Source organism: Crocodylus porosus, unplaced genomic scaffold, assembly GCF_001723895.1.
Source record: "Crocodylus porosus isolate Cpor-Errol unplaced genomic scaffold, CroPor_comp1, whole genome shotgun sequence".
Lineage (NCBI taxonomy): Eukaryota > Metazoa > Chordata > Crocodylia > Crocodylidae > Crocodylus > Crocodylus porosus.
In genome coordinates, this window is record NW_017728936.1 from 6,719,473 (window position 1) to 6,747,272 (window position 27,800).

Below are 27,800 nucleotides of genomic sequence, written 5' to 3' on the forward strand. Positions count from 1 at the left end.
TCTCTCTCTCCTTTTCTCAGAATTGAAAGGAATGTGATCTCCATCAACCTGGCCTTCTCCTCACATCCCCTCCCCTCTTTCTCTCCTCACTTTCATAAGCAAATCTTCTTCCCCACAAAAAAATTATCCTACTAGCTGCCTCCTGTCCCCTTCTCTCGCTACTTTGCTGCTGTCAAATCAGCCCTACCAAAAAGTCACTTTCCCTTCAGCAACCTTTATCATCTACCCCTTCCATCTCATTCATCCCTTTAATTGGAGCATATTTTCTTCCACATAATGCAATGAGACCTTCTCCCTTATTTTTTTTTCACCACCATTTTTACCAAGCTTAATATGCCTGCTTTCTCTCCTAGAAACCAGGAGGAGTGGACTTGGGGGAACAATTCCATTAACCTGTACCTTGAGAGAGTTGCTAAGAAACTCAGAGCAGCAGGCAAGACTTTCCTTCCCATTGTGGAAAATGCAAGCAGAGATTATTAGTAAGGCTTTCTCCCCCTCCAAGATTCCAGATAACACGTGGCAGCATCGGATGTTTAATGGCAAAGGGAAACTGTCTTGCTAGAGAACGTTTCATAGTTATTAATCAAAGGAAGGGAAGGGATCATCAAGTCCGACCCCCTGCCCTGGTCAGGAATGAGCGCCCAGGGTTAAAAACATTATTCAGTCCTCAGTAAACAGGGGAAATATGATCTAGGCATTAAGGCAGGAGACTGGGTAGTAAGACTCCTGGATGCTGTTTCTAGATCCTGGAGAGACAGAGGTTTGGTGGTTAGAGCCCAGGACTGGAAGTAGGACTCCTGGGTTCTGTTTTCAGCCTCATTATGTGACCTTGTGCCAGTCCCTTTACCTTCCTGCATGCGGTTTCCCCATCACCACCACCATCCCTGAGGCAGGTAAGGTTTGAACCTCCTGTAGCTGTCCAGGATGCTGCAAGAGTTAATTCAAGATGTTGAAATGATTACAAGGCCTCAGAGTCAAGCACAGTTCCTTTTCCTCTCTCTGAAATAGCCAACTCTCTGCCCTGCACAGACACTCACCATCTGGGAACCCAGTATAGTCCGTATTGCCCCCCAGTTTAGCCCTGCATCTACCAGGAGGTGGTTTCAGAGAAGGCTGACCCCCCGAAGGACCCACCAAATCTAACTTTGTTGGCTGCTCTTGCTTTGCTTGCTTTCTTCCACCCCCCACCCCTCTTCTCTTCCTTACTCAAGCCTTCCTTCCACCAAAGCCGTATTTAACATTCTCTGATGCTCAAGGCCAGTCAGCTTGTTAGCTCAGCTACACCTGGATCAGGATCTCGAGACAAATTGCTGCTTCATTATAGGAGCTGAGGCTCTAATCCATTTTTTTCAGGCTGTTTAACTTGTAAGGACAACAGATGGATACGGGGCTGCATAATGCAGGCCCTTTAAGATCCATCACACAGTCTCAGAAATGCAGAAAACACAAGGCTGAGGAATGTTAAAGGACCTTACAGCAGTCACATTAAATTAGGGACTGGGAGAAAATATGCCCAGGCTATTGTCGGGTAAAAAATACCAATTAATTTGGCAGGGAAATAAGGACATTTTCCCCCACATTTTTGTTATGAAATTGCTTCAGTTCTTCAATGAAAAAGCAAAGCAAAAGAAGCTCTGTCTAAAAATAAAAAATAAACAGTTTGAGTAAAAATGTGCAGTTTGCAAACACCAAAAATTTGTGTTTAAAAAAAAACAAACTCAAAATATTCCAATGAAAAAACAAATCAAGTTGCTTTTTTTTTCTGATTCTGCAAGAAGAAAACAGATTTTGACCAAATCATAAACTTAGATCAAAAACTGTCATTGTGATCAAAGAGTCATTTTGTGGAACAACAATTTCAGAGGAAAAATGTTGACTCTCTCTAGCTCTGAGGACATATTCTTCAGTCCCCCTCCCTCTATTTAATGCTAGGACTAGACTGGAGCTAGCTTCCTTTGGAAGTCCCAGGCAGTTTGGGCTCTCTCTCCATTCCTTGTTCATATTCAGCTCATCCCCTCCTACCCGCCCACATCCTCTTCCCCACAGTCAACCGCATCTCCAGCATACACCGAGAAAGAGCATACCACATCTGCTAACCCTGCAGAGCCGGCTGCTTGCCTTCACATTTTATGAGCTCTGGGGCTGCTTCTGAAGGATCAAGATGGGTACATTTATTCTGGGGGACTCCAAATCCGGCACCCGCAAGTGGTGGGGAAAGCTGATGATACTTGAACTTCACTTTCTTGTAAGGGCAGATAAATACCATGCTGAGAGGCAGGATTTGTTGTAGAGCACAAATGTACCCAGCACAGAAGAGCTGCCAGCATCAGGCGAGGAGTTACTATCTATCTGTCCCTGTCACTGCGGTATCTCTATTTACACTTGGCACTTTATACTTTACTTTGATGCAAGGGTACTTCAATGAGCAGCAAAAATGTCCCTGGTCTGGACAAGCCCTTAGCAACCACACTCGATTCTGGCCCTTGCTGATGGGTGCCATGAACACCCTGTTTTTGCTGTATTAGGAGAGATACCATGTGGGTGATTGAATTTCTGACTCATCAGCTGTTGGGAGGTGTTTTTGTTCTTCCATCAGTTTAACTGCTATCTACTATCATCAAAAGTTGACTGTTGATGACCTGGGAGAGTTTGTTTTCTCCCATTGAATGCAATTGTTTAGATGACAGCCTGTGAATGCTGCAATTTTGTCGGTCTTCAAACACTTAATTCATCTCAGAGGTGATACTGAAACAGCGAGGCTGACATTTACCCGGCAACAACCATCTCTGAAAAAGCCTCTGTTCCAATAACTCCAGGAACCAGGGGCCACTGTACAGGACAGCGCCATCACCAGTGAGGAATACAATGAAGAAGACATGCACTTAACTGTGAAAATCCCTTTGGGCCAGAAGATCTTTTCCTGCCTCAGATGGAAAGCTGAACAGGACAAGGCACTGCACTCTCAGGTGCAGTCTGATTTACTGCCCTATAAATGCATTGTAATTAGCTAAACCAGGGGTAGGCAATGTTTTTTGGCTGAAGTACCAAAAAAAACACAATGTCAACCTTGGAAGGTGCTGGAGTGCTGACATGCCAGGGCCCAGAGCAGCTGTTTGCTGCTTCCCAACTGCAGCTGGCCCAAGGAGCCCAATCTGCTTGCATGGGCTGGGAGCAGCCTGGGCTCCGTGGCTGGCAGCAGCTGCTTAGAGCCCAGGCTGGCGGTGGCATGCCGAGCAAAACGGCCTTGCATGCCATGCTTGGCATGTGTGCCGGAGGTTGCTGACCCCTGAGCTAGACAAAAAGGTGCCTTGGGAAGGGAAATCAAAATGGTGTCCATGTCTCTAACAGTCTGAGACTCAGAGAGAAGCAAGCTCTCATGGCCTCTGGTTCTGTCCTATTTTCACTACCAAGATGAGGTGATAGCCTCGTGATCCAGAAATTTGGATGCAGAGAGCAGGGCAGCTGCAGCTACTCCCACGTTACCGATCAGTGCAGTTTTGTCATTGTTCTCCTGATATTTAGGGGTGTTTGTACACGTCACGTTTTTTGCCCTTTCCTGCATTGCAATGGCGTGACTGTTTGCGTGAGCGGGTTTTTACAGACTCTTTAAAAGTCTTTCTGGTACATTAACGTAAAACCCCAGCTCCAGCTCTTGCACTCAGAGGATTAAGTGGAAATCTCAGATGTCATTTAAATGTATATGTGCACGCGTGTGTGTGTGTGTGTGCGCGTGCGTGTGTGCGTGTAAACAGAGTTTCTAGCCCTCATGGGTGCTGAGAAAACCTGAAACCACTCATGGATGCAGCTGTGGGACAGAAGAGGTCTTCTGTCAGCTCAGTTTGTGTCATTCTGAGAAGTGGCGGAGCTAAGCCAGAAGAAGATCCCTATTGCAAGCCTCCACTGCATCTCTACGAGGGAACTTTTTGGAGAGAAAGCAATGCCTCTGTGTGGTACAGGCTCTGTATTGTAGAAAAACTCTAAGGCTGACTGTTACTTTTATCATTAAAATTTGTTGTGTACCCTGTGTTACCTGGAAGACTCTCTGGACAACTAGGAAACTACCAGAACTGTTATATCCTAAATACCAAGGAAAGGAAATCCGGGCAACATGGAGAAGAAGGAGATGTTGACTGGACTCTTTCAAATGCTTTGCATAGGCCACCCCCTTAGAAATGGTTGAAACACTCTGCACTCTCTGCAGACCAGGCTGAAAAAGGCTCCCACTGATGCTCTTTGCAGCCTCCACAGAAGAGCCAACTCCAGAGAAGAGTCAACTTTCCAATTTCCAGGTCAAACCAGGGGCTGGAGCCTGAATTGTGGTGAATTGTTAGGGTGGAATGGAAGTCTAAGAAAAGGTTTTTTTTGGTTTTTGGCCCCCGCTGAAATTTCATGAGACAACTTTTGGGGATCTCCCAGGATCTTCATACTTCGGTGCAGGCTGAAGAAGTGGCATTCAGAAGTGGCAATGACAAACCCCATTGAGCAGGCTAGACTATCCAGAAAAGTGTGGGGCCAACAGAGGGCAAAGACTCATGGGATGCATTTTCTTTCTTTCTCTTTACTGAGCTTGTCCCTCTCTATTTATTTTATTCCCAGCCCCCACCACGTGGCTTGAGCATGCTTTATGAACTCTGGTTCAAACCATTTCAGCCCTGTTCTGCAGGGTGATAGAAACAAAGCTGACAAAAGCCTCGGTCTTGAGCACTGAAGCTCATGGGCTGCATTACTAAAGCTGCTTGCCATGCCGTGAGCTGTGGCCACAGGGGAAGGAGAAAGTATCACAGCAGTCAGGAAGGAAAGGCAGGCCCAGGGGGAAAAATGCAAGTAGCCCTCCCAAAGAGGGCAGGATCTCCATGGACCCAGCTCATCCCACCTCTGCAGAGGCAGCCATAGAAAGCGTGCCCAAGCTTGCTTGCCCATTGTTTGTGGGCTTGCACAAATAGTCTCAGGATAGCGGCTCCCACTCTATGCTGCTCTGGAGGCAGAGATCTGAATGGGCAGAAGCCGCCCCCGCCCCCCTGCTCTTTAGTGCTGCACACAAAAGGCTAGGGCTGCCGGCATGCACGTTCACTCGGCATTTGTTCACATTCCCGCTTCTTGGACTCTCTCCTGGTCCCTCTTGCAGCTTGCAGGCAATAACTTGCCTTCTTATCTGACCCAGAAGGACAGCCAGCTGTCAGCACACAAACATGGCCTTTGTTTATTCTTAAATAAAAGCTCAGTTAATTAAAACCAGAAATCGCTTTTTCTTATCTGCAGCCTCTGGCCTGGTGCATCAGGCGCTGGGCTTCCCAGGACTGCACGGGGCTGCACTGGACTACAGACAGCAGCCCTGATGAACCATGCTGATAACCCCACTGGTACCTGTTGCATTCTTCTCTTTGGTAGCATCCTTGGGAGATGGGAATGTCAAGGCTGGATTTGTGGGCTGGCTATGGCTGCTTTTCTCAGCATCTTCCCTCCCCCCATTTCTTGACCAGAAATCCCTTGAGCTGAGTAAGAGATGCCTCCATCCATGCCTTGCATGCAATGAGTTTGGTGGTCTCAGCCAAGGTTCAGAGAGCAGGTATTTATGACCTCACCTACACAAAAACGGCAGCTTGCCCCCTTGCCAACAGGCTCGCTACAGGATAGAGAGTGAATGAGCCACTCAGGGCGAGAGGCTGTCTCACCCCAAATCTTCTGAGTCAAGGAGGAAGGTGCACTGGCTGGACAGCATGGGGGAAGCTGGGGAAAACATCACCACAGGAAGCTTAAGGGCTCAATCCTGTTTCAACCTCACATGTCTCAGTGGCGCTTACACAGCCACATAGCTGCAGGCTTTGGCACTTACCCAGTTTGGGATGCAGCACTGCTACCCTTGCCCTGTGCTTCCTTTCTGCACGTGCAGGTACTAGACAAAGGAAGGCTCTCTCACCTTTTAGCCCAATAGTCTAGTGCCTAGGGTGACGGCGCAAGCAAACGGACACCCAGGTACTAGGTGCCCCTAGTCCAGAGGAGGCTTGAATCTGCATCTCCCATTTCCCAGCAAAGAGCTCTCACCACCAAGCCACAAGCTAGGAACTACCTAAGCGCTCTCCACTCCAGCTCTCCCTGGAAGCTGGATGCCAAGCAGTATGGCTATGCAGTGGTGTAAGGGATATCTAGGCTCATGGGTTTAGCCCTAAGAGACTTGCCCAACATCACACAGGAGGCACTTGACCAAACTGGGAAGGAAACCAAGATCTCGAACCCCAGTGCAGTGACCAACTCTCCAGCACTCAAAGGCCTTTCACGTGGGCCCAGGGAGACTCAGACTTCTCTGCTGGCAGAGTAGGACCAATGACTGACTTAAGTAGGTCTGATTCCTTCTAAAAGAGAGCAGTTGTGCATGTATACTCCCACCAATTTGTACTGCTATTTTTCTCCCTCTACAATCAGCTTGGGGAAAACATAATCTCCATTTAAAGATCTTCCCCTCCTTTGGAGATACCAAGCAGTGCTGAAGCCCCAGGTCAAGAGCAAGCAGAGGTCAGCCCAGAAAGCCAAGGCAAAGTGACTGCTGCCTGGGGTTCGGATGCATCATGGACAGCCCTCCCTCACGGTGCCATCATTTCTGCGCACACTACAAACCCTGGTCGGCAGCAATCATGGTTATGCAACACAACAGCTTGATGGAGTGCCTGTTCTGCATGCTGAACATTGCAAGTGATCGACTTTCCCCTTCTGCATGAGGCAGAGAAAAATCACATTCAACTCATTGAGAGGCTTCAAACAGCAGAAAGATTGATCAACTTGATGAGAAGTGACTCTCTCTCTCTCTTCCCCCCACCCCCTCCCCTATCTATCCCCCATCCCCCCACCTCTCCTGTTGATTCCAGCCTCTGCACAAACAAAGCAGTGAGAGGTGGGAGGGAGACCTCACCAGTTGCTAGCTGAGCCTTCCCAAGTTTGGAAAGTGGCTGCCACCTCTTTGGTGATGGAGACTGTGAACAGCCCCAGGTCAGAGCCCGAGTTGTCATCCTGCTGCTGGCCAGAGGAAGGTGACAGGTTCCTCTGCACTGATGCTCGTCGGCACCCTGCTGAGACAGACAGCGGTCCTGCTCCAAGGTGCCAGTGGGAGATGGCATTGGTGGGGCATGCAGGGGTGGGGTGGTTTGAGCCCCAAAATAGCAAGGCTCCACTTCCAGTGCTGCCACCAACTTCCCCTCCGTAGCCTTCAGCAAAGCACCTCACCTCTGCCCCAACCTCCCCACTTTCATAGGTGTGCTGTGGGGTTCCCTCAGTGTTTGCACAGCACTTGGAATGGGTAAGCTAGGTGGTCTCAACACACCCTCCAACTTTAGCAATGCTTGGAAATGCCTCCTGGAGAAGTAGGAATTCTGGCCTGGTCAGTGCATTGATTTTGTACTGGCATAAATGTCAGCAAAACTTGGGTTTTTGGTTTGGGTTTTTTTGTGTTTTTTTTTAACCAAAATATATATACAGGTATAACTGCTAAAGCACTGGTGGTTGCACCAATATAAAGGCCTACTCTTGTTAGCCCCTGGCATGCTGCTAACTGCTGACCCCTCCCCTTCTACTGCAGCGGACGTTCATCACTGCCATTTACACGTGTCGCGCTGAAATCTTTTTCATTAGGTAGAAATTGAATTTTGTTAATTAAAGCAATGGAAATCAATTAACCTTATCAGCAAACAGGACCCATGCAAAACAGAGTAAGGTGGTAGGCACAGGTTTCTTCCCCTGCCACCCTCAGAGATGAGGAATCCACAGGCATCGCTGGGGTCAACCTACAGTGGGCTCAAGGTGGTGGGGTGGGGGTGGTTTGGTAGGTGGAGAGGAGTGACTGAAATAGGAGACAAGAAGAAATCCAAAGCAATTAACACCCCTGAGATTAACCATCAGCTTTGACAAGCTCCTGGAGTAGCCATCACTCAAACGTAAGGATTCAATTAATTTTTTTCCCCCCTGGTAGCTCTGTACCAAGCATCAGACTAACTCCCGCAAGAGAAGAAGATTTGGAATGAAACCAAACAGAGTTATTCAAAAAAAAAAAAAAAACGGTGAAAGAGCAGCTTCTGCTTCCACCCCCCGCACACACACATACCTTTTCCCTTTCTCCCTCTTTGCCATCCACCTCATGAGAACACCTTGGAAACGCATCAGTTTTATAAATATCTCCATATATTCAAAATGTACTCATTTTCTCTTTAAAAAAACCCCAACCTGCAGAGCCTAGTGCCAGGTCTTGAGTCTCCTTAGCTAAGCCCTTGTAGCTTTCTCCATTTAGTCTGTGCTAATTGCCAGAGCAGCCCATAATGGAGTAAGGATCTGCCTCCACCATGGTACATACAGGATCAATCCCTGGTAAATACAAGAAAAACAAGGGCTGCTGTAAGGGGCATAGGAAAAGGTTGCCCTGTCTGCTGGCACCGGCCAGCTTCCAGTAGCCAGGTCAAGAAAGTTACTCCCTTGCTGAGACAAATTTCCACAGTGAGCCCCAGGAGAACCCCCACCACATTTGCAAGTTCCCTATATTGTGCCCTACCAGATGCCCTATCACAGCTACAGATGGGCAGGAAGGAGTTTTCCTGTCTTGAAAAAAACAGTCAGGTTAAAAAAATCCCAACCAGCCAAACTAATGGAGCCTCCCAACAATCAGTTATTTAACACTACCACCACCCAACTGTTGGGCTCCAAAGCCCATACAAAGGATTGAAGCATCACTACCCCTTAGGGAAACTGAGGCACAGTTGGGTCGAAGCAACTGGCTCAAGGGAAGCTTCAGCATGGACAGGAACAGGAGCCGGGTCCCTTGAATCCCAACCAGACTTTATTGCTGCCACATCCATGCCATGAAATCTCAGGGAGCAACCCTGGCTCCACTGAAGCTTACAGCAGAATTTGCACGGCTTATGACAGACCAGGACTTCAGCCTCGAAAGAGAGCGGCTGTAATGCTGCCAGGCTGGGGCATGCCGAGACATGGGATCAGAGCGGGTGCCAGCACTCTGGGTGAGGACAGATGTTGCGAGATGTGAAAGGGAAGTGGGGAGGCTTTTAAGTGGCTGCGTTAAATGCTCCCCTTTGCCTAGCTCACATAACTCTGGCTGGAATGGCACTACCAGGATTTTGCTTGCACAAGCCTCTGCCATGTAGAAGGGACCAAGAAGAGGCTGACACCAAATGCTGGTTCCAGAGCCCACGGGGAGCAGAGCACAGTGTCCTCCACTGGCTGTAAGAGGCTGAAATCTGGTCTCAGGCCTGACCCCCTTCCTGAGCAATCTCTCACTGCAGTTATCAAGCAGCCACTTAGGTTTCATAGGGGCACCAGTAGCAAGTGAGAAGAGGTCCCTTGACAATGCCCAGCACAGAGGTGGGAGCTAAAGCCTTTCAATTATTTACAGTTTGCAGTGCCCTTCCCTCCCTCAGCTCCTAGTGCAGAGCTTCCACCTGATGCGGACTCGTGCACTCTGAATAAAACACACGGCTCATTCACAGTGCTTCCCCCTGACACGGCTCTAAGGCAATGGCAACAATAGAGATGCCTCTCCCCTACCAGAGTCCCTGCCTGTTTCAGCATTAATGAGTGAAGAGGGATAAATGAACCCCAAAACAGCTGGGGATTAGATTAGACATGGAGCCTGGCCCAAGGCAGAGCAGACAGCCCCCAGGCACCAGAAGCAGCTGAGACTCTGACCCGAACCTCCTCCTGCTCCATCACTCACAGTTCAGAGAAGCACCCGAAATGTTGGCTGCTTCCCTGAACCTTCCCCAAGACTGTTCAAAACTGAACTGGATGCCTCCCAGCAGGCTCATGTGAGAACTCCTGGGTTTCTTCTCCAGGCCAGACCCACTCAAATGATTGCCAGGTGTGGCTTCTCAGGCAACTCTCTTCCCCAGGAAACTGTATGGAGATTCTTGGCTTCTAGAAGTATTGGGATAGCTTTCATGGTCCCCTTGCAGCTACATGATTCGAACCAACTGAGGATTTTGCCATTATTAAAAAACAGGGCCCTTCCATTATTTTGCTGCTTATAGAGGTAGTAGAATGATAGCCATCAATTAAGGAATCAGGACTCATGGTAGACGAGATATCTTTTATTAGACCACCTATATTTTTGAAAAAAAAAAAAAAATCTTTAATTGCAAGCTTTCAGGCACAAACACCCTTCTTCAGGCATTGGAGAAAATATTGTAAAAGTTCTCCTGGGTAAAAATGACAATTCATATTTCATAGGAGAGTTGAAGGTGTGGTAAAACTCTCTTGTTTGGAACAGTTCATTTTACGTGCAGATTAGGCTCAGAGAAAAGCTGGCATAGTCTGATATCACCTCTACTGCAAGTCCTGATTCCTTTTTGCCTCTACACCAATATGGCTACAGTCTGCATACCTGACCCATCAATTAAAACACTAATGGTATCTGTCAGTCAGCCTGTGCATTAAACCCATCTCCCCCAGCCCTGTCTCTTAACTATTAGTAGCCAGTTTTCAAGTCTTGAAGAATGTAGCGTGCAGTCCCTAAAACCCAAAGCCATGAGAAATTAGCTTGGTGTAGAGAGTGAACTTCCAGACTTTCTCCATCACACAGTTGGACTGGGCTCAGTTGGAGTCACCAAGCACTGGGTTATCCTGCCAGGATGGGGACAATTCAATTCACAGCAACTTTCAAGGTTCTGAACTATTTCTTCCCTATACCTGGGCGAAGTGGAAGCACCACTCACCCTCCAGGCCATGGTGGTTTGAACACTGACCTGGGAAGCTGGAGATTCAGGCTGCTCTGCTGTTCAGTGCAAGCTGGGATGAAGATTTTCCTTGTAAACTGAGCAGATTAAGGACTTGGCCTGAGTTTCTTACCCCCACACAATATTTTGGCTTCTAGGATATTTCATTTGGCTGAAAATGTTCCAAACAGCTTTAGCACTGAGTTCCTTCAAAATGCTGACCCAGGTAGCAGCTATGCCCTTCTGAAAAGGCTACTTTTGGAGACTTAAGCAGAACCGATTAGTCTCTAGCCTCTTGATCTCTACTTGACTGGAAGAGAAAAGGCAAGGTGTGTTTTTTCTTTTTCTTTACATAAGGAAGTTGTCTCAAACTAAGGTGCAGCCTGAATTTGTAGTACACTAACTATTCTGCACTAACTCTTCACATGCCTATTCTTAGTACACCATGGGCACGTCTACATGAGATGCCTACTGGTCATTAGCCTAATAACACTGCGCAGTAGCATGGCGGTTAGAAACTGTGCTAATAGCCTACTGCGTAGTGTTATGAGGCTAGTGAGCAATAAACATCACAAAATAACTGCACCAGTGCTGCTAGTTACTGTGCATTTAGTTAGTCCTTTATTAAGCAAGTACTAAACTAAATGTGCAGTATCTAAGGTGCATTAATGAATGTGGAGATGCACTCAGTAAGTACAGGGTAGCGCTTTGAAAGTAGAGTGAGCTGCTTTATACTTGCTGCACCCTGGAGATCTTCTAAAAGCATCTTGATGCTCATCTTGCTGGGCTTATCTGACCCCAGTGGGGGGCTGGACCCGATGATCTGTAAAGTCCCTTCCAGCCCCTAACAGCTATGAAACTATGAAACCCAAATCTGATGACAGTCTGAGATCTGTGATGCTGTCTCACCTTCTTGGCTGCATTATCCTGTCAGAACCACAAGGGACCTAATGAAATTCAGCTCGTTACCTGTACTCGTTACCTGTACACCCCTCAGCGCTGTGCTGAACCTGCCGTCCCTCCCCTGCAACTGGAACCCACGCCCACCTATGATAGCAATGCCCAAGTCGAGCTGGCATGAATGCAACTGGCTAATGATGGTGAGAAGACTGAGTCCAGTGGTCACACTGGTAGATGGGACAAAGAAAAGAACAGGGCCAGAAGAGACTGCAATTCACTAACTCCAAGAGAGTAATCAAGAAGTACAGAGACGGGAGAGGTGTATGGGCTGGTGTAGCGGGTGGCAGAGAGGACTGGACTCACTGGAGAATGAAGTCAAAAGGACCAACCAATGCAGTGCCAGTAGCACTGCACAGCCTACCAGTTCAGGTCTCGCAAGTGAAGGCCTCACCTTTGGGGGAAAATGTCAGTCAGCACTCCTCTGCTGTCAGACAAGGACAGCTCTGATGCTCGGGATGGAGCTTGCTTTGTTTTGCCCACTTCCCTGACTCCTGAAACTCCAAGGGAGGGAGGGAGAGCTGAAAGAATCCCACCCCACTTCCTGTACCCAGAAATATTCTAAATAGCTGCATATATTGTGTCCATGTGTTTAAACTGGGATTTTACAAACACATGCTCAGGGTGGTTGGGAAAAACTTCTGAAGCAAGAGTGTAAGAGTGGAAAGTGTCCAGAAGTGAAAGTTCATAGCCAAAGCCACCTAGAATTGGCTAAAACCCGCAGAGAGACTTCCTGGAGAGGCCTCATCAGTATGAGAAACACAACTTTGGATGCATGGCCAAAAGACTGTGTTTGCAACAGCACAGAAAGAATTAAGGAATCGGAGATGCAAATATCTTAGGAATGTGCCCAGCATTCCTTTGTGCGAGTGCATTAGAATACAATACCGATGTGACTAAGAAAAAAAACCTCAACAGAATAAATACTGCACTTATAATAAGCCACACAGAGAGAAAGATTTGATGGCAACATATTAAATGTAAATCAACACAAAGGTAACTGGGAAGGGGAGAAATACACCAGCTTAGGGATTAGAGCACGAAGCTGTAATATTTATTCACAAGATTAAGGCACTTATTGGAAATGAAATATTGTCCCTTAGTAATAATTCAATCCCTTGCCTTTATCCAGGAGGATTGGACATATCAAGGTATTTTAGAGATGCAGATGTATACTCACACCTACTCTTGGACAGATGGATATAGACTGGAGCCTTCAAATCCTGCCTGTTCTGAAAAGAGAGCATCCTTCTGTTACTATTTTGCTGCAGGAACTTGGTGTTCTTCAGCAGAATTTGCCCAGCCAGCAAGCAAATGCCATGGTGATCAGTTGGAATTTAAGATTGCTGGATTACAGGTAGGCACAGTCTACACATGTGTACAATGGTGCCATGTGATACCACTGCATCAGAGGCTTGACCTGAAGCCCCAAAGGTTAAAATACATAAGAGCAGAAGGTGTTGCCCAGCAGAAATCCCTGGACTCTAGAACTTGCTCCCATCCTCTGTTCGAGAGAACCTCCATTTATTGGCCTTTCTAATACACTGCACAACCCAGCTCTTCTTCGGCACCCTTGGATAGGAAGAGGTTTAAGGCATGTGAGATTGTTCGAGGCCTGTTTATCATGGTAGGGGAAATGCTATTCTAGCTTTGTCACTCAGTTTACACACCTGTAAAATGGGTGATACCCTTTTTTGTAAGGTGCTTTGTGAACGTGAGACGAGACGTGCTAGAGGTGGTTGGGATTATTATAGCATAGCGGTTATGTGATTCTGTGGTGGAAAGAAGTAAATTATACTAACAAACAAACAGATGGTGCTGGTGGTAGTAAGAAAAGCAAGCTTTTAGATTGCCAGCTGAGCACCTTTCTGTCTATCCTAGGTATTTATGCAGCCCAAATCAGCATGGCATTCCAGCGCCCCGTGATCTCTAACAGATCAGACATACCTCTTTGAGGTATGAAAATGCTTTCTTTTGGCAAATTGGGGTGAGCCCTTTTACAGGTAAGGGACAGATGCTAAACAGTGACCATGGCAGTCACTGCAATGCAGTGTAAACAATGGCATACCTAAATTCAGACAAGCTAGGCATGGCAACATGGACTGAGCCTGGGCTACCTACTTGAGGGAGGATTTACCCTGCTTCTTGGAAGGGTTTTGCACTGAACTCCAAGCTGCCATGGCTTAAATTGCTAGTGGTACCCAAGCGTACACATAACCTTAGTGACTTGGCCACGTCACACAAAAAGGCTGTGGTACAAAAAGGAACAGACATGTCTCCCAAGTCTGAAGTCAGGACCATTTTTCTGGACCATCCTCAAAAGCCACTAAACTGTCCTCCTTTGCTCCAAAAAACCCTAGAGAGGAGAAACCTCCACTTTCACAGTGCTATTCCAGATGTGGTGTCTACCCTACACAGTCAGATGATATGGCTAGGTTGATTATAGGTGCAAATATTTTTTTTTGTAACCCACCTTGCTATACCAGCAAAACCAGCAAGGTAGACTTGGATGGAGCCATGCAAAATTGTCTTTCCACTCACGGAGCTGGTAGGTACTAGCTTTAGTGCTGAAAGCACCTATTTTGCCAATACAATCTGCATCAACAGTAGGAGAGTTTACTTCACTGGTAACCCAGTTCTTATATAGACCTGGCCCCAATCCCGCTTGTTAAAACTAACAATGGCAAAGCTTAACTTTCCATTGGACTGTCAACAAAGATGTCAGGTATATGATGCGCACTGCAGGTGCAGTGAAGCTCACACATGGAGCAGCAATGGAGTGGTTAATGCCATTTCTTGTTCACAGAGAAGCTGACAGATACAGTCCCACTATCTTCTTTATTTAATAATAATTATCTGGATAGTAAACCTGACCCTGCTGTTTTGCTCACTTGAATTTTTTGTTTCCCCAGCCATGGCAGTGTCACTTCTCCAGAGGCAGCCTCCCTCTCTTTGCAGAGTTAAATTGCATTCTGATTCTATTAAATGGTACTAAATGTCTTCAAAATCAAAGAGCAAATATAATTTAAGTGCCATTTGGGTCTTCCCACAGGTTCTCAGCTGTTCACTCAGCAACCACACTGTAGCAAGCTGCCTGGTGACAGGGGTATAGTTTAAAAGGAAGCACACAGCCGGTATATACAATACAATTCCATTTTGCAACACGGCCTTTATGCTACTCACAATGCACAGTGGTTACAGCTTAAAACAATAGGAATGCTATAATAAGAATATAGAAAGAAGGGCTGGTTAGACAAGGCAATGTAGCCAGGGCAGGAGGGTTGATTGGTAATGGTACTGCGTGTGTGCAGAGAGGATGTGTGTATATATGAGAGAGAATTATGTTGAAGGTGAAGAGAGAAAGGAGAGAGGGAAAGAGAGATGGTGGTAGGAGCGGAGAAATACATTTATACTGGAACCAAAACTTACACACATCTTCTCTGATTTCTGCATCAACCCCAAACTCACCCCAATGTGCCAAAAGAACCAGGAACCTTTTGAGCCAACTTGGATCCGACGTACAAACTAAGTGCCCAAATCCCACACACGTTTCAAGATAAAGGAAGCAAAGCCCTGGAGGCTGCAGGGTTTTTACATCAAGGTGTTGAATTCCAGCCCACATGGATGGAAGCCAGCAGAAAAAAGTTGCACAAAGCCCTAGAGCTGAGCTCATCACAGCACCAGCCAATCTGCGAGTTGTAGGTGGGTATTCCAGGGGGGCATTCAGGCTGTGTTTCAGCAGAGGAGAGCGGAGGTGAGTAAGGGAAGGGGGGAGTGGGCAGTGTGTTGAGCTGAAGTGGTTGAGAAATACTGATAAGTCAGTAGCATGCTGCGCACTGGAGTTTTGAGAGTGGGGGCTGGAGGAGTTTAAAAGGAAAATGAAGGGGTTTTCAGACTGGTGAGTAATTTTGGAGGCCCAACTTTGAGCCAAATGGCCTGAGGTTTAGACAAAAGCTGGAAGTATGGCTCTAAAAATCAGGAGCCTTTTTAAGTGTCTTGAGTCTGGCACTCAAACTTTCTAGTCCCCTTGAAAATCTTGGTTCATGAACTTGCTTCTGGTCTCATACACATTATGCATGTGTCAGCCCACGGGTTTCAACAGAACTTCTTGTGATTTACACCAGGGAAACTCGACTACAATGAATGCTTTATTTGTGAAGTGTGGCATCTATTTTGAATGACAGATCAACATACAAGGTAATTACCTACTCCTGCCAGCTGAGCTGATGGAGTTATACCATTAGTTTGGATGGTAGAAGTCTGGACTTTGGGACTGAACTTTCTAGGTCCTAAATCTGATGTTGACCCAAGGGAAGAGGGCATGCTTAAAGCACCTGCTTAACCAAGCAAGCCTACCCCACAGTCCAAGACAGGAAGTAAATATGTCATATCTGACTAAAACTCCAGGGAGGAGGAATGTAATAACCAGGGATCCTGGTTTTCTCTAATAAAAAAAAATATCCCCAATTTTCAGATTTAAAAAAGTAACCCCAAATCCACATTTTTCCATGATTAAAACAAAACACCACTAATATAAAGAGATCTATATAGCAGCGTTTCATTTTAATCACGGAAAAACATGGATTTTAATCTGAAAATCAGGGATGTTTTTTTATCAGAGAAAACTAGGATCCCTGGTAATAACCTATCTGGAGTTTGGCTAGAGAGGTAGGCCTGGTACCAGTTTTAAGCATGATCTAAAAGCAGCTTATACTAAACACTATTCCTCCTAACTCAGCACTGGTGAATTGGCTTAGTGCTATTTGCAAGAGAAAAGAGTCATTTCCTGAATCATCGCTGCAACTTTCAGTGCCCCCTGGTCTTCCTTCGACAATCTGCCATTCAAGCACTGACCAGACCTACCCCTAGTTTGGCATGTGAGCTGCGGTAAGTCAGATCCCAAGGTAAGGAGCTGAAAGACCGTGCTTCTCTCCCCTTGCTGCTAACACATAAGCATCCTCCAAAACCACTACTGGCTACACATAAGAGTATTTGCAGAAAGGAAGGTACTTACTGTGGGATAGATATTATACAAACATCTTAGCAACCCAAATGGCTTTCTGTGCATACAGAAGAAGAAAACAGCTCTCTCTCTCAACAAAAAAAAAATCCCTCCTTGCTACTGAAGAGGCAGACTGTAACATGACCCTGCATGTAGCTTTTTAAGCTGGAAAGGAAGCTTGGCTTTCCCAGCCAACTCCAAGGAGGCAAAACCACCTGGTAAACTCTTCACTCCTCTCCAAGAGTTGTTTTTCTTGGTACCCTGGGAAAAAAACACAAGGCAGAAATTCCTTTGCTCTAAGCCACAGGATTCCTCTATTGCTTTTCCAAAGGACTACAGCAGTACATCTTCTAGCGCTACTATGAGAAGTAGCTACAAGGGTACGAATAATTAATAATAAGCACCCAATAATTTTCTCTCAGATCCCAATTCCATCCACCTCCCCTATTACACAACAAACCCTCACAACTGCAAAACAAGCTTCAACCCTTCGGTGTTTCATACCCTGCAAGAACACCCCCTGCGCCGCCCCCCGCCCAATGTATGCACTCACAGGCACAGGGTTTTAAACAGCCAGCCTTGCACAGCTAGATTAGGCTGCACTATAGAGCTACTGAGATCAAAAGATTGTCAGCTCACAGGATTAAACGGCTCGAAGGGAGTGGTAATAGGATACAGAGCTTTGCACTTCCAGGTGGCTGGTGTGAATGCTAGGTCAGGAGCAACCCTACCCCACTTCCTTCCAAGCAAAGTGAGCGGCTGGCCCCAGTTCAGTTCCCAACCATCAAGCATCCCCACTCCACAGCCCAGCTGAGCCAAATCATCGCAGCCCAGAACTGCATACTCCACAGAGGCACAACTGGTGCCAGCAGCCTGACGGTGACAACTATCTCAGGTGTAGGTTTGGGTCCACATGCCTTAGGGGCAGCATATAAGCACCCAACGCTGTCTACACTGTACTAATACCAAGGATAAACAGAAACCTCCTGGCACTCACAGGCCCGTCTGCCTATGTCTTATTCCAGAATAGCTATTCCTGAATAACTCCTCGTTGGACACTTATTCTAAAGTAAAGGTATGGCCATATGGACAATTTAAGTAAAAAGGTTACAGGTCTTTCCTATGAGTCAGCTGCTCCCTGGTAACTTGCCTGCATGAATGCTCTTACTCTGTGGCAAATGAAAACTAACCTGGAAGAGTTTAACTCTCAATGAAAGAGAAGCGAGCTACCATAGCTTAGCTTCCACTTACTACAGGGGAAAAGCATGCACACATGGAAAGTTCCCACAGAGCAACCAACGTGCAATATAGTCTCCCTACTGCTCTTCTCTGATGGCAATTGTTCATATGGCTGCATCTCAAAGGAAGTTTTTCCAGTTCACCTTTGAAAATGGATTAAGACTTTTCCAGAACTAGTGTGTGCACATATAAAGCCCTTTACACTCATACCCTGTATTTATGCCAATTAGTTTTCAAATGTGGACAAACCTTCAGTGCTGTGCTGGGTAGTCGTTTCAACATCTCCCAAATGTGCTATTGAAAGAGCTGCATTAAAATGCATCAGTCTCTTAAACCCTCACAGTTGAGATGACCGTGCAGGCAGTGTGAGATGGGCCCCTGCAGTTGGGAGACGGGCCTGCCAAGTCAAGGAGGGTGTGCAATGGTGTTAATCACTCAGAACACAACATCACATCACTGTTTCAAGAGAAGGTCCTGAGGGATTAGACAGCTCTCTCCATCTCTGCCAGTCTTTACCCCCAAAGCAAATTTGTTCAGGGGTAGCATTGAGGCTGCAGTCAGTGTTCCCAAACACCTTAGCAGCAGAGCCAGAGTGGAGATCAGCCAGGTTTTGCTTGGGGCCAGAATCTCACCATGTCCCAGATCAATTGACGGAGGCTGTACAATGTGCAAGAAGGAGATGCCTTTAGACCCTACAAAATCTGGAGGAGTTTCTCATCCGTAGTTTTTATTCTACAAAAGATAGGGATCATCTGCAAAGTACAGCTGCAGATCCCAAAACATGTTGTCACAGCAGAACTTCGGGGATATGCAAATCAGACAAAACTATCATCGTGAAGTGTGGTAGGAATGACTTAAACTAGAGCCAATTACATGGCCACAGCCTAGCCTGATCCAGGTGTACCCATCATTCCCATTGCTTTCTAGGCAGCTACAAAGGCTCAGCTCACTTTTCATGGTCATAATTCATTTATGGGAAAAAGGGAACCTTGGGTTCTTCTGTGATTGTATCGGGGCTCTTCAAAACGACAAATGGGCATAACCGACAGAGAAAAGTTTGCCTGAGTTTACAAGGGGCCTGAAACAGCAGCTCTGAGGTATGAATTATTCCCTTCAGGCTAATTCAGGCATTTCAAATGTCAGCCTTCCCGGCTGTGGCCCATCTGTGCAATTTCAGGCCACGGCTGGGACTGCTGCCATGAACCACATTTCATCCACTTGCTCCCGCTCCGCACACACCAAATCCAAGAAGTAAAGCAAAGTAGCTGCCCTACAGCACATGCCAATAAGCACACCTGAGACAGAATTGAGGAGGGTGCTGGCCATGTGTCAACATCACTGTATGACAACTATAATGCCCCACTTTAGGGAGCTGGCATACGTGGAGTGGGAGTGAGGAGGCGGGATATGCTTCCTGGAGGGGTTCCCAAGTGTGTCGTGTGTCGTGTGTCGTGTGTCATGGAGCTGGTGGGGTCTTCTATCACTGCTCTTCCAGGCATGTAATAAAGCAGAGAACGGTACCTATTATCAACGCTGATAGTGTTTCTGACAATGACTGGCTACGTGGGATGTTCAGAGTTACCAGGGTGGGTGGGGAGGGGAAGCATGATGAAGCAATCATGGAAGGGAAGGGAGATGTAGCAATTAGGATGTGCAGGCCTTGAAAAACACAGGGCTGTAGCTGGAGGGAGGAACACAGCTGATTTCCTGGTGCTGCAGGGGGAAGTTCAGGTTTCAAAAGTTTGGGAAATGCAAGGGAGTCAACTTAGCAGCTCGGTGCAGCAGAGGCTTATTGAAGGGGTGGGTTGGAAGGAGACAGGAGGCTAGGAAACTATACTCCTCCTCTTAGTCTGCTCCAAATTTTCCCCATCCTACTGTCTCGCTGAGCTGTTAGAAAGCACACAACCAAATGCAAAACCACACACAGATTGCCTGGGTTTGGTTACATGACTAGCTACTCCCTTCAAATGCTATCCAGATTTTTCAGGCAACCTTAAGAGGACCTTTGGGTTTCAACCAAAACCATCGGAGATTGGTACAGCTGCCCCATAAAACCATGTGGAGTTGTGGGTTCTCTCTGAATTCCTGACAGTGCAGCATGGCTTGGAAACTCAAAGCCTACAAACCAGCAAGGACTGAAACCAATAGAAATATTTGCACGAAGCTTGTAAAGTCAAACCACTAAGGTTCTTCTCACTGCTTTAATAATGACCGACATGCTTCCACTGTATTAATACGACTCAGGTTTTTATGGCAGCTTTCATCTCACAGGTTCCCAGGGTCAAAGCCCTTTGAGGACCTCACAGGGGTATGTACACCACATGCACCGAAATGCAGCTGCCTGCAGAGTGGAACCCAATAATTGGAGATGGGAAGTAAACACTTTTGGGCTTCATCCTCCTTTTAGTTACATGAGTGTTAAGATGCGAATAACGCCACTGAATCCAAGCGAGTTCATAACACTGTCAGAAACCTGACATGAGTAAGTGATGAGTCAGCCTGTTCCATCCCCTTGCAGCAGTGGGAGGAATCTGGAGAAGCAGAATGTAATTATTCAAATTACAAAGTGGGCAGGACCCTGGAATTAACCCCTCCCCCACAAATTCTCATCCCCGATGGACAGATTTCTCATCATGTTCCTTTCCCCCAATTTATACTTTTTTTTTTTTTCTTTCCTTCACCTATTCCTCTTTCATGGCTTCATCTTCAGCTGGCTCACTGGCCCAAACCCAGAGAGGGAAATAAGATTTCACATCTCCACAAAGCCCCAAAACTCAGTCCTTCCATCCTTGGATCAAATCTGTGCAAGTAAAAAGGCTCCAAAGAGGCTGTGGGATCTAACTCGCTGCAGAGAATTCAGAGCTAAAAACTGGACTGCCTGCAGTGGCGGGAGTCTTGTGTGCACCCAATCTCTCAGTTGTGCAACCTCTGTAGCAGCCAAGTGTCCCCTGTAAGACCTGATACCCCCTCCTTGAAATCGCCTTTACCTCTTTTTCAGAAGGATGCTTAGCTCTGCTGGATTTCAGGGATGCCACTTGTCACCTGCTGCAAATTGCCTCCATCAGAGGATCTCCCCACAGGGAAAGACACCTTGTTGCTGCACATGCTTCTGTCATTCCCTTCTTTGCCCTGCCACTGGATAGGGCTTATTAAGGGAGGGAAAAGCCTGGTTATACAATGCAGTCTGTGGCTCCAGCTACTTCAGGGAACTCTGATACAGGGGTTGATAACATGACAGTCTTGATAACTCAGATCTTTTTCGCTTTCACCCTGTAAAGCCTCCTACTGAAGCATAAGACCATGAAGGGTACTAATGATGAATACAAGGAAGGCTTCCACCACCCCTTTCTCAAGGTTGCCTGTGGTTATCTGACCTGTTTTCTCTGTTTGGGTCCCTGGCAGCCAGAGCCATGTTTCAAAGGCACAGCAGGACAGTGCTGTAGCAAGGGAGGGGGTGAGCAAAGTGACCGCTCCAGCCACCAAGGCGAAGAGGTGCCCACAGGCACTGCCCAGCCAAGGTGGGGTGCGGCATGGAGCTGCAAGCAGCTCATTTTGGGGGGCAGAGGTACAAGAGGAGGGTGGCTCCCACTGCTGTGTGCAGTCCTGGGCAAGCATGGTGGGGCATGCGCCCCCCCAGATGTATGTGCAGGATGCGGGTGGGTTGCCACTGAGGGCTTTGCCCCTGGCACCAAACTTCATTCCTACAGCACTGCGGCAGCCTTTCCAGGAAGGGAACAATTTTCTTGATGGCAAAGGAACAGAATGATCCGTTTGTAAAAAATGGAGCCTCATCAAGTTGACGCACATACTACAAAGCCAGGGCTTGACCAAGACTGTCAAAGACACTGGAGAAGAGACTGGCAGAATCCCACAAAATATGGTTTGGAGACATAAGCCATTCACTATAAACTGCAGTGCTGTTCGGGACTTCAAAGAGCAAAGGAGAAAACAGAGATGGGCTCCAGCAATGACATCTCGTCTCTGATCTGAACTAACCTCCTGGGCTTAGGGACTTGTGGCTGGTAGATGGAGCATGGACTGTATCTGTAGTGATGTCGGACCACTGTTGGACCACAGGAGCTCATTCAACTAGACCACTCTGGCTGCTGCTATTAAAGAGAAGGCATGGAGTTAGGAGCCAGAAGACCTGAATTTCATTTCAAAGCTTGCCTTTGACTCATTGTGAGACCTTGGGCAAGCCACTTGACTTCTCTCTGCCTGAGATTTCCTCAGCTATAAAACAAAAGTAACAATTCTACCTGCATCAGGGCATCAGCAATGTATTTCAGAAGGTTTTAATTAAAGGGCCAGACCCAGAGTGAAGTAATTTATTTGCATCTCCTGAGCTTATTAGTGTGAGCAGGAAGGGGATAAAAATGAATAAAAATAAAAACTTACTTGGATCATAGCCATCTTACGTTTTTGCAGAACACCATGACCATGGCACACAGACACTGCCATAATATAAGAGACATGTCATAACATGACACAGAATCATAGAAAATTAGGGTTTAAAGGGACCTCATGAAGTCACATCTGGTCAAATCCCCTGCTCAAAACAGGACCAGCCCCAACTAGATCATCCCAGCCAAGACTTTGTCTAGATGGGTCTGAAAAACCTCCAAGGATGGAGCTTCCACCACCTCTCTGGGTAACCTGTTCCAGTGTTTTACTACCCTCCTAGTGAGAAAATTCTTCCTAATAACTAACCTAAACTTCCCTTGCTGCAACTTGAAACGGCTGCTCCTTGTTCTGTCGTCTGTCACCACTGAGAACAGTTCGGCTCCATCCTCTCTTCAGGGAGTTGAAGGCTGCTATTAAGTCCCCTCTCAGTGTTCTCTTCTTTGGACTAAATAAACCCAGTTCCCTCAGTCTTTCCTCTTACCAGTGCAGCCCAGAATGCTGTTAGCCTTCTTGGAAACAAGGGCACACTGTTGGCTCATCTTCAGCTTATTGTCCACTGTCACCCCCAGGTCCTTTTCTACAGAGCTGCTGTCCAGCCAATCAGTCCCCAGCCTATCCCGATGCTTGGGATTACTCTACCCTAAGTGCAGGACTTTGCACATGTCCTTATTGAACCTCATGAGATTCCTTTTGGTCCAATACTCCAATTTGTCAAGGTCACTATGAATCCTAGCCCTACTACTTGCCTCAGCTTGGTGCGACCTGCAAACTTCCTGAGGGCACACTCTGTGCCATCTTCCAGGTCACTGATGAAGACAATGAACAGAACCAGCCCCAGAACTGACCCCTGGGGCACTCTGGTTGATACTAGCTACCAGTAGACAAACACTAGACATCGAGCCATTGGCTACTACCCTCTGAGCCCAATGGTCCAGCCAGTTTTCTATCCACTTTACATTCTACTCATTCAGCCCGTACTTTCTTAGCTTCCCTGTGAGACTATTGTGGGGCACCGTATCAAAAGCCAGGCTAAAACCAAAGTATAAAAAGAAAAACATGATATCATATCACATCACATCACATCACATGATATCACAAAGCTGGGCAGCATCATTCTTTTTGATTGAAAATCAGTTTGCACCTGCAAAAATTATGTTGTCCTTACAAGACAATCCAAGGCAAATACTTCTTTTGCCATAAAACCCAAGTCTCCATCAAAAACTAAAACCGTTCCCATGGAAAAATGTTGACTAGGTCTAATAAGTAACAATATCACCTGGTTCTCAACCATCTCAGCTTGGTTTTGTCGTTTGCAAACCCTGCTGGAGGTTTCGCCCACCTGTTGTTCTTATTCCATTGTTTTGTTCCTAGTTGTCAAGCGGCACCTCTTTTTTTAACCTTAACACCATATGTTTCTTAATGAAAAATGTCTCCATATTCACACCTGAAATTAGAATCTTGTGCGGTTTCTCTTTCATACGTCCCTTATGGAATTTCACTAAAAGGCTCCAGGAAAAAGAACCGGCAGCAGATCCCATTTCTTTCTGTTGAAGGTTGTTCAAGAATAGCTTCTATGCTCCTGCCTCCTTTATGAAAGATCTGGGGTGAGCTTTATATAAAGTTAAAAAAAAGGAGGAGAGAAAAGCTTGAACCAGCATGAAGCAATCAGGCAACATTATCTGGGGGTGGGGTTTTTCCATTTTTTTTGCATGGCACAAGGACAAGTTTTCTAAGCTAAGTGCCTTCTCAGCTGCAAAGATGCCTTAGAACCTCTTAACCTTATCTCATTTTGGAAGTGACCTTTTGATGACATGCCCCTCTGGGGCAGGATTTACTGACTCCTTTTCAGCTCTTTTACACTACTTCACAACAGATCCTTTTAATGCAACCTAAAGAGAGGCCTCCATGGGGCTCTACAAGGATGTGTAGTGCTGAGCAGCCCCAGACACGTGCCTATCCCACTCAAGTGGAGGCTCCTACTGGTCCTGGAGAGCTACCAGTGGGTGAGGATGATGGGCTATGTGCACATATGCAGACACGTGTTGCCGTGTCCTGGTTAAACCTGAGTAGCCTCTTATAACACTACTTAACACTTCAACAGGGTTGTGTTTGAGTGATGATGAGTGCATCTTACCCATACCACCTAAGGGCCTGTTTACATTATGGACCCTTCTCTGCACACCCTTGCTCTTACAGCTATGAATGCAGGGCCATGTTAGCAGAGTCCCCTAGCGGAGACGCAGCATTTGCTCACAGAAGGCTTTTTCTGCCAGTGTTGTTATTCCACCTCCTCAAATGACACCAGCTTTGCAACAGAAACACTCTTCTATCAGCAGCAGACTTTTGATGACACAGTTGCAGGGACTCAGGGTATGATCTTTTCACATTCCTACCTGACATGCCTGCAAAACTGTGCCAGGCTTAGGCCTGTAGATCAGATCTAAGCACTGCAGCCCTCATAAGAAAGTCCTCACCCTCCTCAGACAAGCTGGATGGATTTTTTTTCTTTGTGTGGAAAACGACTACAAGAATGCAAAAAATATATGGTTCCATACAGACTTTTATTTATTTATTTTTAATTCAAATGTCAAGTTTTAATTTAAAAAAATGAAAATCTGAAAACTGGGGGGGGAGGGGAGGAGGAGGGGGGATTCTGAAAGCAGTCAAAATCCAAAGATGAGTTTGGGTGGCATGCTGGTTGAGGAAGAAATCTGAATATTTTTTTGAGGAAAGCAGGTGCGTTATGAAAAGAGCCTCACTGGAAAAGTCTCGGCTGGAGCCAGGCATCACAGAGATGTGAATGCCTTCAACAGGAGTTGTGCCTGCAGTGAAAAAGCAGGACAAAGAGGCACAATGGAATAAGAAATGAGGTTGCAACCTCCCAGTCTGACTTCCCTCCCTCTATCTCTCTTCTACAGGTCTTGAAAAGAGCTGAGGAGTCTGAAGAGGTTCCAACATCCTTGCCATTACAGTGTTATATGTCATCTGAATGGGCTCCACTCCCATCAGAGATGCTTTCAAGGCAAGGCTAATAGGACTGTCAGCAACATTTCCCTTTTGCTCTGAATTAAGCGATGCTTTTCATATTCATCACTCTTAATTTTTCGTAATTTTAGCACCGCAGGAAGGTGCCAGATTGGCAGCTCTGGAGAACAGATTCCTCTGTTTATATCCTAAGAATAGATACAGCCCCGGATAAGCATCCGACACGCACACAACACTCACCTGTGTGCCTCCTCCAACTCGCAAGACCCGTTCATGCAGAATTAGTTCAACTCCAGGGCTTCCTGTGCCTTCTACCCCTCTATTCAGCCAGACAACAGTGAGGCCTGCAGTGACTTCATGATGCGTGATACCGTTCTCACAGGTCACCAACTGGTTTAACCTCAGTCAGTCACTACTCATCGCTGCATCTAAACCAGTGGCCCAGATGCCAAAGACTTGATATACCATTCCCAATCCCTTGAGCTATTCAATCAATCTGTCTCTATAGAGGCCCTCTATTAACTGCTAATCACACATCTGTGGGACAAGGGGGCCTAAACCTCCCCAGACTTCAGGCATACAGAGAACATACAGGTTCAGAGATGGTGCTGGTTGGAAATGAAAGAGAATGGCATCTCATTAAAGCCAAAATATTTTGCACTTAGGACAGAGCAATCCCATGCACCAGTACAGGCTGGGGGCTGACGGGCTGGGCAGCAGCTCTGCAGAAAAGGACCTGGGGGCTACAGTGGACAATAACCTGAATGGGCCGGCAGTGTGCCCTTCTTGTCAAGAAGGCTAATGGCAAACTGGGCTGCACTGGTAGGTGTTTTGCCAGCAGGTCAAAGGAAAGTGATTATTCCCCTCTATTCAGCACTGGTGAGGCCACATCTGGAGTCCTATGTCCAGTTTTGGGCCCCCACTACAGAGAGGATGTGGAGGGCAACAAAAAAGGTTCAGAGGCTGGGTTTATTTAGTCTAGAGAAGAGGCGATTCAGAGGAGACTTAATAGCGGTCTTCAACTCCCTGAAGAGTTCAAAAGAGGATAGAGCTGGACTGTTCTCAGTGGTGGCACAGCACAGAACAAGGAGCAATGGTCTCAAATTGCAGCAAGGGAATTTTAGGTTAGATAGTAGGAACGATGTTCTCACTAGGAGGGTAGTACTACACTGGAACAGGTTACCCAGAGAGGTGGTGGAAGCTCCATCCTCGGAAGTTTTCAAAACCCGGCAGTTCAAAGCTTTGGCTGGGATGATCTAGTTGGAGATGGTCCTGCTTTGAGCAGGGGGTTCGATTAGATGTGACCTCCTGAGGTCCCTTCCAACCCAAACTTTCTATGATTCTATTTTCAGAGGTGCATCATTTTGAATCACGAGCTGGAAAGGGGGACTCTCTCGCGTGCCATTGTTAGGATGGGGTAGATCTAGTTTCAAATCCCTGATCACCTGATTCAGGATAATCTGGAATGAAAATTCTTCTTTGAATCAGGCAGAATAGGGATTTGGGCTTTAGTGTTCCCCACTGCGGGTCTTTTACCTCCTGAGCTGGGGTAGTATAGACACTTCTGCAGATCAAAAGACTCTGGTTCCGACTCAGAAAGGGACATTTCAGCACAACTCCATGCTTGTGGAACACTTGAAAGACTGTGGTGTTGTTCCAATACAAAATAGAAACAGATTTCAAGCTCGGTGATGTGAAACAGAATTGCCATCCTAAAATCAGCTCTACTCACAAGTAAGTAACCCTCTGCCTGGAAACTTACAGGCCCCTTCTCTGGAGAAAACATGCAGTGAATACAATCAGGATTTTGTTCTCCCTGTGATACCTCCACCCTCTTCACATATCCTTCATGGATATTCCTCCCTTTCAAAACTTCTTCTCCCCCTATGGATATATTGGGAGCAATTGGATAAAGTTATAAGAGAGAAAACATAGGATGAATATGAGAAAAGCCTCTTAACTGTGACATCTGTAGATCATAAAACAAAGGAGTTGGAAACCTACTTTTCAAGATATTTAAAAGTAGATAGATAAGGTCCTGGAGAGTGCACTGTAAGAAACAATCCTGCTTTGACTGGGAGCATGCATCAGGCAGGGATCATTATGTATCAGCTACATGCATCTGCTATAGGTTTGGTGGAACAAATTCAGAGGCAAAGATTAAAGGTCTGATGCAAAGTGAATGGAAAGACCTCAATGAGTCCAGTGATCTGTGGATTAGCTTCCCTCTAAGGATAAGGGACTCTTCATTTCACCACTTTACATGTCCCTACCAGCCAATTTGTTCAGAGCCTGTGCTGACTTCTTCTGAAATCCATGGCCATTGTATAGGAAGAGCTGCTTGGGAAAAGTCTTTTTTCCCCACCAGAATTTTTTTTTTAATTCAGTTTCATTTAAAATTTTAGGTTTTTGTTGTAAGCCCCCCAAATTCAGCTTGAAATCAGATATTTGGGGGTCGGGGGGGGGCATTCTGACCACAAAAAAACAAAAAAAACCCCAACCCACCA

General features: G+C 46.5%; 1 protein-coding gene across 5 annotated transcripts in view; it reads right to left on the reverse strand.

Moving 5' to 3' along the window:
• Positions 1-27,800, reverse strand: part of OPCML (opioid binding protein/cell adhesion molecule like) — a 630,964-nt gene that overhangs the window by 530,630 nt on the left and 72,534 nt on the right. The window contains exon 1 of one of the 5 annotated variants that reach the window (XM_019547025.1): positions 16,678-16,747. The exons of the other annotated variants lie outside the window; for them this stretch is intronic. The gene's annotated coding sequence lies outside the window, so the exon portion shown is untranslated. Of the gene's footprint in view, positions 1-16,677; positions 16,748-27,800 lie in introns of those variants that run through there. 5 annotated transcript variants of the gene reach the window in all.